The sequence below is a fragment of the Mus musculus genome, chromosome 11, assembly GCF_000001635.26.
Source record: "Mus musculus strain C57BL/6J chromosome 11, GRCm38.p6 C57BL/6J".
Taxonomy (NCBI): domain Eukaryota; kingdom Metazoa; phylum Chordata; class Mammalia; order Rodentia; family Muridae; genus Mus; species Mus musculus.
Window position 1 is genome coordinate 16,730,335 of NC_000077.6, and position 12,422 is coordinate 16,742,756.

Here is a 12,422-nt window from a genome sequence, read left to right on the forward strand (position 1 = left end):
TAGTCCCCTATCTGATTTATGATAGGTAAAGATCCTTTCCCAATCTGTTGGTGGTCTCTTTGTCTTATTGACGGTGTCTTTTGCCTTGCAGAAACTTTGGAGTTTCATTAGGTCCCATTTGTCCATTCTCGATCTTACAGCACAAGCCATTGCTGTTCTGTTCAGGAATTTTTCCCCTGTGCCCATATCTTCAAGGCTTTTCCCCACTTTCTCCTCTATAAGTTTCAGTGTCTCTGGTTTTATGTGAAGTTCTTTGATCCATTTAGATTTGACCTTAGTACAAGGAGATAAGTATGGATCGATTCGCATTCTTCTACATGATAACAACCAGTTGTGCCAGCACCAATTGTTGAAAATGCTGTCTTTCTTCCACTGGATGGTTTTAGCTCCCTTGTCGAAGATCAAGTGACCATAGGTGTGTGGGTTCATTTCTGGGTCTTCAATTCTATTCCATTGGTCTACTTGTCTGTCTCTATACCAGTACCATGCAGTTTTTATCACAATTGCTCTGTAGTAAAGCTTTAGGTCAGGCATGGTGATTCCACCAGAGGTTCTTTTATCCTTGAGAAGAGTTTTTGCTATCCTAGGTTTTTTGTTATTCCAGATGAATTTGCAAATTGCTCCTTCTAATTCGTTGCAGAATTGAGTTGGAATTTTGATGGGGAATTGAATTTGTAGATTGCATTGAATCTGTAGATTGCTTTTGGCAAGATAGCCATTTTTACAATGTTGATCCTGCCAATCCATGAGCATGGGAGATCTTTCCATCTTCTGAGATCTTCTTTAATTTCTTTCTTCAGAGACTTGAAGTTTTTATCATACAGATCTTTCACTTCCTTAGTTAGAGTCACACCAAGGTATTTTATATTATTTGTGACTATTGAGAAGGGTGTTGTTTCCCTAATTTCTTTCTCAGCCTGTTTATTCTTTGTGTAGAGAAAGGCCATTGACTTGTTTGAGTTAATTTTATATCCAGCTACTTCACCGAAGCTGTTTATCAGGTTTAGGAGTTCTCTGGTGGAATTTTTAGGGTCACTTATATATACTATCATATCATCTGCAAAAAGTGATATTTTGACTTCCTCCTTTCCAATTTGTATCCCCTTGATCTCCTTTTGTTGTCGAATTGCTCTGGCTAATACTTCAAGTACTATGTTGAAAAGGTAGGGAGAAAGTGGGCAGCCTTGTCTAGTCCCTGATTTTAGTGGGATTGCTTCCAGCTTCTCTCCATTTACTTTGATGTTGGCTCCTGGTTTGCTGTAGATTGCTTTTATCATGTTTAGGTATGGGCCTTGAATTCCTGATCTTTCCAGAACTTTTATCATGAATGGGTGTTGGATCTTGTCAAATGCTTTTTCTGCATCTAACGAGATGATCATGTGGTTTTTGTCTTTGAGTTTGTTTATATAGTGGATTACATTGATGGATTTTCGTATATTAAACCATCCCTGCATCCCTGGAATAAAACCTACTTGGTCAGGATGGATGATTGCTTTAATGTGTTCTTGGATTCGGTTAGCGAGAATTTTATTGAGGATTTTTGCATCGATATTCATAAGAGAAATTGGTCTGAAGTTCTCTATCTTTGTTGGATCTTTCTGTGGTTTAGGTATCAGAGTAATAGTGGCTTCATAAAATGAGTTGGGTAGAGTACTTTCTACTTCTATCTTGTGAAAAGTTTGTGCAGAACTGGAATTAGATCTTCTTTGAAGGTCTGATAGAACTCTGCACTAAACCCGTCTGGTCCTGGGCTTTTTTTGGCTGGGAGACTATTTATAACTGCTTCTATTTCTTTAGGGCATATGGGACTGTTTAGAAGGTCAACTTGATCCTGATTCAACTTTGGTACCTGGTATCTGTCCAGAAATTTGTCCATTTCGTCCAGGTTTTCCAGTTTTGTTGAGTATAGCCTTTTGTAGAAGGATCTGATTGTGTTTTGGATTTCTTCAGGATCTGTTGTTATGTCTCCCTTTTCAGTTCTGATTTTGTTAATTAGGATTTTGTCTCTGTGCCCTCTAGTGAGTCTAGCTAAGGGTTCATCTATCTTGTTGATTTTCTCAAAGAACCAACTCCTCGTTTGATTAATTCTTTGAATAGTTCTTCTTGTTTCCACTTGGTTGATTTCACCCCTGAGTTTGATTATTTCCTGCCGTCTACTCCTCTTGGGTGAATTTGCTTCCTTTTTTTCTAGAGCTTTTAGATGTGTTGTCAAGCTGCTAGTATGTGCTCTCTCCCGTTTCTTCATGGAGGCACTCAGAGCTATGAGTTTAAAAAATATGGAACGCTTCACGAATTTGCGTGTCATCCTTGCGCAGGGGCCATGCTAATCTTCTCTGAATCGTTCCAATTTTAGTATATGTGCTGCCGAAGTGAGCACCTTGATCAGATTTCTATCACTCCTATGTGATCACCAATAAATAAAATTAACACATGTAGGTAATACATGTTTATTTATTTTTAAAATATCTGTATTATAAATGTGAAAATTGGGGGCAGAGGACACAAAACTCTGTAATGTGCCCTGCTGACTTGGTTCAGTGGTTAAGCATACTTATTGCTTACACAAAGGATCCAGGTTCAACTTCCAGAACTCACATCAAATGGGTCACAACTGCCTATAATTTCAGTTACAGAGGATCTGATGCCCTCTAGCCTCTGATGATACTCACAGGCATTAAGTGCACATTAGCTCATTCAGGCACACATACATATACATAAAAATACATAAAAATAGTTGAGATACTAATGCATCAGCATCTGGTTTGATGGAAATAGTTAAATGTCACAGTGAAGTTCTCAAGGTGTTCACCAGATAATGTGGCTCTATTTTTCCCATTATGTGACTCTTTATTAAGAGTTATTTACAGATACAGGTGCTGCCAAAAAGTGAGGGTATGAAAAGGTGATTTTGAAGTGAGGTGCATTCATCTCCAAGAAATTAGGACACACATAAGTCTAGTGAAAAGAAATGAACAAATTTGCCCTTGAAAAGTGACAGTAAATGACTGATTTTTTTATCATTAATTATGCTACACATATTGGCTTTTACAATAAAATCTATCTGATCTGTAACTTTTTAAAACATAAATTATTGTTGAGAAGGCAGACATGTTTTCGGTTCTGTTTTGTGTGTCTGGCACAGCCTTGACGGTCACTAAATTTGGCAGCACATGTTTTGAAATAATGCCTTTTCATATCAGAGTCTTTGAAAATCTTCACAAATTCCCTGTAAGTGAAGCAACATGTCTTTCTTTTGCCTTGACAAAAATGTAGACATCTGATATTTTCCAGTGAATAATCTTTCATATGCAATTTTGTTTTTTGAGAGATTCTGTTGTAAAAGTCATGTGTAGACTAAAACAACAATAATAACAACAACAATGATGACTATGACTACGATGACAATGATAGGCTTATATTTACCCTTATTATGAAAACAAATTGATAGGGAAATGGGCCCTTCAACACTTCATCTGCCAATACTGTAGCAGTAATTCAGAGGTGAGGGCCTTCTCTGCTCCTGTTCTACTTCCCAAACAATTGACACAAAGTTCTACTAGGTTTGTTAACAAGCTTTAAGCACTATGTTGGCCAGGTTCAGAGCTATTCTAACTTGACTAGACTGCTGATACCCAGACAAATGCCCTGTCACTTACCAATCTGGCTTTGTCCTGGCTCTCTCTGGTCTGTGTGTCTCTTCATGTCTTCTCTCTCACCACAACACCATAGTATATCCTCTTTGTTGTTGTACATTGTCTCCACTACCTTCTTTGCTTGTAGCTCTTCTCTTCCTTCTCTCATCCTGGGACCCCAGATTGGTACCAGAAATCCAGCCTTCCTAAATTCTCTGCCTGGGACCCCTGGTTGGGACCGTAAGTCCAGCTTTCTTATTTCCTCTGCCCAGCTATAGGCTGACTTTTAACCAATCAGAGATAATTGGGGAGCATTTTTTTACACAACAGTGATACAGGGGGTGGTTCAATAATGATGACAATGTCAACGTCCAGCCTGTAACCAGAGTTCTAGACACAGAAATCTGGAACTGAATATACAGTACATAAGACCAACCCCCAACAAATAAAAAGTGGTGTAGAGTGAACCGATGAGTGTAAAGCACAACAAAATATATCAAACTGGCAGAATGTGGAAGCTCTCTTAATAATCAAAGAACAAATGAAAATGTACATTCTGAATAACATTGAATGCCTATCGTTTACAATGGTGATTTTATTTATTGGTAATCACTGCTTGATTCACCAAGTCAGACAGAGCGCTTGTCTGATGGCATCAGCTTGGCTTTTGGCGTTTCTCAGATGACACAGTAGAAGCCCCACCATACAATTACACAAATAATCCACATGTAGTACAAATAGCAAGAACATACAGACATTTATTTCTGGACACTGAGATATAACTGTATCTGGGAACTGTTGCTCAGGCTTTTGAGCCTTACAGAAGCTCATTCCTAGAGCATCTGGTGTTTGGGTTTTTCCACTCAACAAGAAATTCCACTCAAAACAGATCTGCCATATTTGTCTTCTTCCAGTGACCTAGACACCTGCTTTACCTTTCCCTCATCCCATCTTGGTTGCTATGCAACAGCAGTTCTTAACATGCGGGTCACAACCCCTTTGGGGGATGGCATATCAGATATTTACATTACAATTCATAACAGTAGCAAAACTACAGTTATGAAGTAGCAAGAAAAGAATTTATTTGGATTGGGGGACTCACCACATTATGAGGAACTGCACTAAAGTGTCACAGCATTAGGAATGCTCAAGAACACTGCTATAGAATCTTTAAATCTCAATTTAAATGTTGGCCTAAAATTCTGAGAATGGCCAGAGCCTTACCTACCTCCTACAAGTAATAGCCTACCATGGGTTGCAGCAGAGCCACTAAAGTCCCACTCCAGTTCTGCTGAATCAGCTCCTTTAAAACTTGCCCATAACCACGGAGCTATTGGACCCAGTGGATGTCAATCAAACACTGCTATCTGCATGCCCCCTTCTCTTTAGATAGCCTGTGCTGCTTCTATGGTCCTCCAGTCTCTGGCATTTACAGAGACCTCAGTAAGGTTGCATTTCTCATGAGTCATCATGGGCTGGGATTTTTATGACACAGACTCCTTTGAGTCAACCCTGTTCCTCTAAGTAAGTGCTCACACATCCTCCTGTAAGTAACCTGAATCAACTTTGCCCACTAAGCTAGGCTTGAGTGGAATTGCATCCTTGCATCCCTGCACAACCTGCAGGCAGCTCAACTGCATGGAAAATCTCTTTCTTCAGCAACTGTCATATATGTGTGGAAAAGGCCTTGGGAGTCTTTTAATTCTTACTATAGCTTCCTAAGCTTTCTCAACTGTGTTTACATTCCAGTCTTGTCTGTTGCTGATGTCATCACTCACCATAAAGGCCAGTTTCTCAGCTGATGTCATGATGAGTCTTCCTTACAATGGCAGATGTCAAGGTGTGGTGATTTTCTGCTTTTTTTTTTTTTCTGTGCTTGGGAGTATGGGTTTTGGACAACTACTACAAAATAAACCATTGTTCTAGGAGTAGGTTCTAGATCTAAGTGTAGACACTGTTACAAGTTCTGAGGAGCAGACTCTAGGTCTACCTGTACAAAATTACATGTTCTGACTTCCCCGTATTCTTTGGCATTCGTAAGGTTACCAGCAAGGAAGAAGGACTCATAATGTCACCATAATATTTCACTGGCATTAAATGTGTGTGAGTGTGTGAATGTGCACATGTGATGAATGAAAACTAATCATACAAATTTTTCCTCTCAGATTACATAGAAAGAAAAAACATTGTGTTATGCATAAGTTACAAATTCCTATTTATACCCAGAGAGCTTTTTGGTTTTGTTTTGTTTTTTACCTTTGCACATAATTTTATTTTGATTATTTTTTCTTTCCCCGCTGTCTTGACCCTTATAGTTTTTCTTTTTGTTTAATTTTTTTATTATTTTTCAATTGTGCATGTGGGTACACACGAGTTTGGGTGCCAGCAGATGTCAGAGGAGGATAGCAGTGTGAGGAGCTGGAGTTTTAGTTGGTTTGTGAGCGTCCTGGGTTATTTACGTGATGGGAACGGAATGAAGTATTGTGTGGGCAAGGTATTACCCTTCACTAATGAGCCATGACACCATCTTTGGTTTTTTTCATGTGGACATTATTCCTTATTCTTTCCTGTATGTCTATGTGTCTCTGTGTGTAACTAGAATCTAAACCTGGGACCCTACACAAGTCACACATACTAGCAAGGGCCTACCACTGAGTTATATTGCCAGCCCTCTGTACTTTTTTGTGTTGGTTAGATGACACATGAGGGTTTTTAGGTGGTAACATTCTGCATAAATTAATTTTTAGGTCTAACTAACTAAAAATATTAGAGGTACTAGGAAGTTAATAATTAACATACTTTATATATTTGTCCTTAGTTTAATTCTACTACCAGTGATTTTCATTTACAATGATACTAAAACAATTTGTGAGCTTATTAAAGATATTATCTAAGATTAGGCTGTGTAATTTCATTCATTTAATGATTAATGGAATTTCATTAATCAAAATCAGTCTCCCTCTGATTTTGGGAAAGTCTAAGTCAGTGTCTTCCAATTCCACTCTACTGGATAGCATTGCCTTTTTAATGTTGAAAAGGATGGAGGCAGAAGATTCACTCATCAATTTAATTGTGATGACTTCTGTTCTGTAGCATCCCCATCTCTCACTAGCAAAGTGCTGCTCAACTGGTGGTATTTACCTATTACATCTTCCTACTAGATGTAGCCATGTAGAAAACAGCAGTCATTCACAATCTTCGTCTCTCTCTTGTGCCAACTGCTGTTAGATCTAACCAAGGAGACTATCCAAAGCTTGAAATGCAAATAAAAATTTCTGATATGCTGTGTCTAGAGTTTAGTAAGATTAAACATTGTTTAGATAAGTGTGTGTCCATCATAATCCACTCCTAGTTCCAGGCTTAACATACTCTACTGTAGACAAGATAGGTAAGTATAACATAAGGGTTTGCATGCTCTGAGACCCATTAGTTCTCTAAAGAGTTGTCTATATAACTTCTGCCTTACCTGATACCATGACCTACTATGGGCAGTTGGTCCTCCTCCCTAGATGTAGGCACATGAGGGCAGGAGCAGAGAAGCAGGAAGCAGTTAGACTGCTGTTTGCTCTATGACTCATTAAGTTGACTCCTGAGTATTTATCCAAGAGAAATAAAAACATGTGTCCACACAAAGACTTGTATGTGCATGTTCGTGGTAACTTTGTTGATAATGAGTGTAACCTCAAATTAGAAACAGTCCAATATCCAGCACTGGCGAATGGGTAAACAGAGGGTACTTTAATCACCTGGCAGAATACTATATGGCAACTAAAACAAATGAATACCACTAAAGGCAACAATATAGACGGACCTCAATTTATACAAAATATATCACATGGCATATGGTCCATTTTGAAATACATACTTCTTTAAAACTCTAGAAAATACAAGATAATCCATGACAGAGAGTAAATCAGTGGTGGGGTCAAGAACGGAGGACTGGGGACTCTTTAAAAGAACATGGAAACTATTATGGGAGATGGCAATGCCTCTGGTGTACCGTGATTTCAGTGGTTATTTCTCAGTTGTTCAGAGTGCCAGCTATACAGGATGATTCATGAATGTGGCTGTGTAAGAATGGTGTCTCAGTGTTGGGATATAGCTCAATGGAACAGGGCTTTCCTAGTGTATGTCCAATGTCAATCTCCAGCCTCACTAAGTAAATAAAAGAAATAAGCTATGCCTTAAGTTGATAATATTTTTAAATTGGAAAAATGACTAAAAATAATTTCATGGATATCTAATAAATACATGAACAATAGACCATAGGGAAATGCAAATGGAGCAGAAAAATAATTTAATACATGAATTTCATTAAAGCATGTTTAGATTCTTTTCTTTTCTTTTTCTAGTGCTGGGAACAAACGGTGTCCTCTCAGGCTAAGCATGAATTCTACACCTCTACCTCTCTGTCTAAATTTTAAAAGTGTAGATTTTAAAAGAAAATAGAAATAAATATTTTTAAATCATAAACAAAACACTCAAGAGTTATTTGCAAATGCACAGAATTGGTACTAAATATTATTCACTTGATTTTATTTGGAAATGTTTTTAGCATCTTTTGCTAGGGAACTAGGAAAGTAATTATATATATATACACATACATAAACAACTTCATGTAAAGAAAGAGAAGGAGACTTCCTGAAGTCCTGCTAGGAGCTGAGCACCGGGCACAGTATGCATGTGCAAAGTGTAAAGGAAACCCTGGGAGTGTAAAGACTGGGTCTGGAAGAACCACAAGAAGCTAACAAGCCATTTGGAAATGGCTAAAAAGCCAATTAGCATTGGCCCAATGGGACTTTTTACTGTACACATTTTAAATTCCATTTATTCTAGAACCAAATGAGTGTGTTAGTTATTGAAGCTGTAAAGCCAACTTAGTAGTATAAGTGGGGACAGGTGAGTGGACGTTAAGGGCTTTGCAAAGGAGACATGTGACTCTTATGGCATCCCAGCCCTCAGTTTCTTCCCTCTCTCCCCCTGCCTGGGCCTTCACACTTTGCTTGCTGCTCAGAGCTTTCCTACCCAGGACTTCCTTTCTCTTCCTCCATCACAAAGAAGCACCGCTCTGCCATCCTTCCTGAGATCCCTTTCAAACCCCTAGCACTGAGAGTTCTGACTTTTTTCAGCCTATGATGTGTATGGTAAAAGGAAGACAAAATAGGAAGATGGTTTTCTGAATGTGGAAATATAATATGATATAAGCAACTGACTCTAATCTCTATGATATAATATGTGTATATGTGTAGAGAGAACATTTTGTAGCCATCAATACTTTTTAAATGTTTCTCCAAAGTGAGCGAAATTCCAACAGAATTCCATTCCAAGCTCTTACCTCATTACTCCAATGAAGCATCTGATAAGGAAGGAGCTGCATTCCGTGGCCAGAGTCCACTGAGCTAGCTGCAGCTTTTAGGGCAGTGGGCACATGCTTTCAGACCAAACCAGTTCTCCCACTTGCCTTCAGGGCGGAGGCTCCTGACAGCTGAGGTTGAAGCTTGCTTCTTCCTCTTCAGTTCCTAACTTTTCACCTCATAGAGCCATAGGTTCCAAGGGTAATCTCTCCTCTAAGCTCTTTATCCTCCCCAGTTCATTTCAGACTTTAAATTATTACTGGATTATCTATGAGCCACATTTTTATCTTTCACTCATACATCTCTTCCCTGAGGCCCAAGATCACATATCTACCTAATTATTCCATATCTCCATGTGGAAGTCTAAAATTGTTTCAAATGTGGCAAGTCTAAATTACAACTATTGGCCTACCTCTTCCAGTTCTTTCCTGTTCCCATTTTTCACTTCAGGGAGATATGGCATTACCCAGCTGCTGATCAAAACAACACAGAGGCCCAGAAAAAATGGCTTACAAATAGTGCCATTCTGAAATAAGCCTGAGGACCTCTATTTAACCCCGGGGACCAAGATGATAGAAGAGACGCCATGAAGGGCCTCAAGTAAGGCAGAACTAGGAGAAGATCACCTCCCACTCACTCCTTCAAACCCCAGCCGAGCTATGGAAGAAGCAAATGCCTGGTCCTCAGAGTTTCATGTCCCTTGGCAGGCATGAGCAGTAACAAACCAGTGGACATTCCCAGTGTCTTCAATGACAACTAGAGAAACAGTAGTGACTCCTAGAGATGCCAGGTTAGTAGCTCCTATGTATTCGCTGTTGGAGGAGCCAGGTGTATATCTCAACTCCTGTGATTCTAGCCTATGCCTGAGAATGTGACCTTGGCTTAGAAACCAACAACCCCGAAATAACAACAATAATAGCTGCTTTAAATATGGGAGCAGGGATTATTTCTGACCCCCTTTTCCTGCTTTTGAGACCCTTTACCTCCTTTGTCTTACCCAGCTTTAATATGAGAAAGGATGTCAATAGTCTTATTGCAACTTGAGATGCCATGTTTGGTTGATATCCCTGGGAGAACTGCCCTTTTCTGAAAGGAAACTGAAGTAGATTTGGAGGAGAGAGTAGGTGAGCAGAGGGACTGGGAGAAGAGGGGGAGGAGAAACTGTAGTTGAGATGTATTATATGAGAGAACAATAAAAAATATTAAAGAGACATTAAACAGCAGCGCTCCACGGCCTCCGCATCAGCTCCTAACTCTAGGTTTCAGCCCTGAGTTCCCCCTCTCTTGAATTTCTTCAGTGATGAACAAAAATAGGAAATAAAGGCCAAATAAACCCTTTCCTCTCCAGCCCCCTAAAAGATGGTTGAACTCCCCCACGTTTAAAACTAATTATAATTCCTAGTAATTCCCCAGACGTGGAGCCAGGCAATATCCCCATATATGAATTCTAAAGGTCAGGGGGACAAAAACCCTCAAATCAGGCAGCAGCTGAAGTTCCCCAGGAAGCCTAATCCTCTGGCTTTCTGGCAACTAGCTGTTGGCTTGCTGTCCTCTACCCAAGGCAAGCCTGCGGTGCTGTGGAAGACTAGATACTGATGTGCACTGTCTTTTGAAGCAGTTATTGTAACATTATACACAATATAGACATGGCCACAAGGTTTCCAAGGCTGGGTAACATAAAAATATTACTGTTTTTCCATCTTAGGACTCACCATATGAAACTCATCAGGACCAACAACAGCTTTCCTTCTCCTCAGTGCTCTCTAGGATGCTCATCTCTTCTGGATGATGTGGACACTCTTCAATGTAATTCAGGCTGGCCAACGAACCATCTGTTCTCGCAGACTGTGGAGCCGAAGCAGCCAGGTTACCATGTGACACTTCTGGGGAACCTTCCTAAGACCATGTTTAAAAGCCCTTTAACACCACAGAGAGTGACTTCTATCTGTGTGCCTCCCGTATAAGAGTCATGTCCTCAGGAGCCAGTTTGACAGCCACAATAGCCAAGGGACATTGCCCCAGGACTAAGTGAGACCTAGGCAAGCCTGCCAGGCTCCCTCCTGGATAGAAAGCTGTTATGAAAACTGGCCACCTGCATTTTGCTCGTCTGCAAATGAGAGCAAAAGACTCTTTGTAAAAAGGAAACTGATACAGCTGAAGGGGAAACTCAGTTGATCTCCCTGGAGACCTTCCTGGCCTCGCTCCTGTGTAGCATGTGCTAGGCAAAAGACAATAGGATACGTAAGGACTGTTTTGAAAAATAACTTTCACAAACATCCCCAAATCTCAGAAAGTAAAGTAGGAAATCTTCAATATCACCTCTACCATTCCACTAAAACTGGAGAAAACTCAGCCCTCTCTCACCAGCTCTGATTTGTACCCTCCATTCAAAAATAGATGTAAAAGAAAACCAATGTTTCTTAAGAAAGAGGTTGGATGCGGGGAGCCATTGAAACAATGCATTCAAAACAAATCTCATTATAAAACCACAAAAGGTCACAAAGTCAGCCTGGCCAGATCAGAAATTGCTGGTTCATTAAGCCACACATCCCAAGGCACAGAGGCTTAAAAAACCAAATCAGGTCTCTTGCCAAGAGTCTCAGGTAAAGCCCTCTCAAATGAAAACTCACATTTATCTGGGCCAAATGCTAGTGGGTAGGGCGCCCTAAGGGTGTTCCTGGATATCTGCCTCGCTTCTTTGCATAGCTGTAAGCAACCTTTTCAGTTTTCCAACTATACCATTGCCTCATGTGTAGACATTCACCTACGCACCTCCTGTGAAGCCCCAGTGTCAGTGGGATTCCCAAAGCAGAATCAGAGGTGACTCCTGGAGTCACTCGACAGGAAGGGAAGCAGGATTCAAAGCCATCTTTAAAGAAAAGAACAACAGCAACTGGGGAGCTGTTGTGCCAAGGCACTGGCTGTGTAGAGCTCTCTAGCCTGCACCAAATGTGCATGTTTCTACTGCAAACAGCAAGATCCCTATTAGCATGTCCATCTGCAGAAGGCATGAACAGGGATCATGGATGCCAGCCCCCATTTGCACTGCTGTTGACCTTGTTTTCCCTCTGCAGTTCCATGAAGGAGGTGGGTGGTGGGAGGCTGTACACGGTGTACACCCGTGTGTGCTGAGGCCAGAGGTCGTCTTTTCCCTCTATTGATCTCAACTTTATTTTTTGAGCTGTTGGCCTTTGTCACTGAACCTGAGACTGGCTATTCCAGTTAGGATGGCTTGTCAACAATTCCAGGAATCCACCATTCTTACCCCTCCGTCAGCATTGGGGTGCAAACCTCATACTTCTGTACCCTGGTTTTTGTTCTGTTTGGGTTCGTTTTTAAATGGGTGCTGCTAGACATACAAATTCCATTCTCATGATTACAAAGCAAGTACTTTAATCAACAATCCATCTCCCTAGCCCAAGAGCTGTTCTTTCGG

General features: G+C 40.3%; 1 long non-coding RNA gene and 1 other non-coding gene across 2 annotated transcripts in view; both read right to left on the reverse strand.

The window, feature by feature from the left end:
• The window catches only part of Gm39583, a 54,322-nt gene extending 42,398 nt beyond the window's left edge, over positions 1 to 11,924 (reverse strand). Inside the window, exons 1-2 of the long non-coding RNA XR_872253.2 lie at positions 11,759 to 11,924; positions 10,699 to 10,831 (exon numbers count right to left, since the gene is read on the reverse strand). This is a non-coding gene — a long non-coding RNA (predicted gene, 39583). The remainder of the gene's footprint in view (positions 1 to 10,698; positions 10,832 to 11,758) is intronic.
• Positions 2,271 to 2,377, reverse strand: Gm25698. Its single transcript, XR_003949971.1, has one exon. It is a non-coding gene; the product is annotated as a U6 spliceosomal RNA (small nuclear RNA).
• Positions 11,925 to 12,422: the final 498 nt, after the last annotated feature.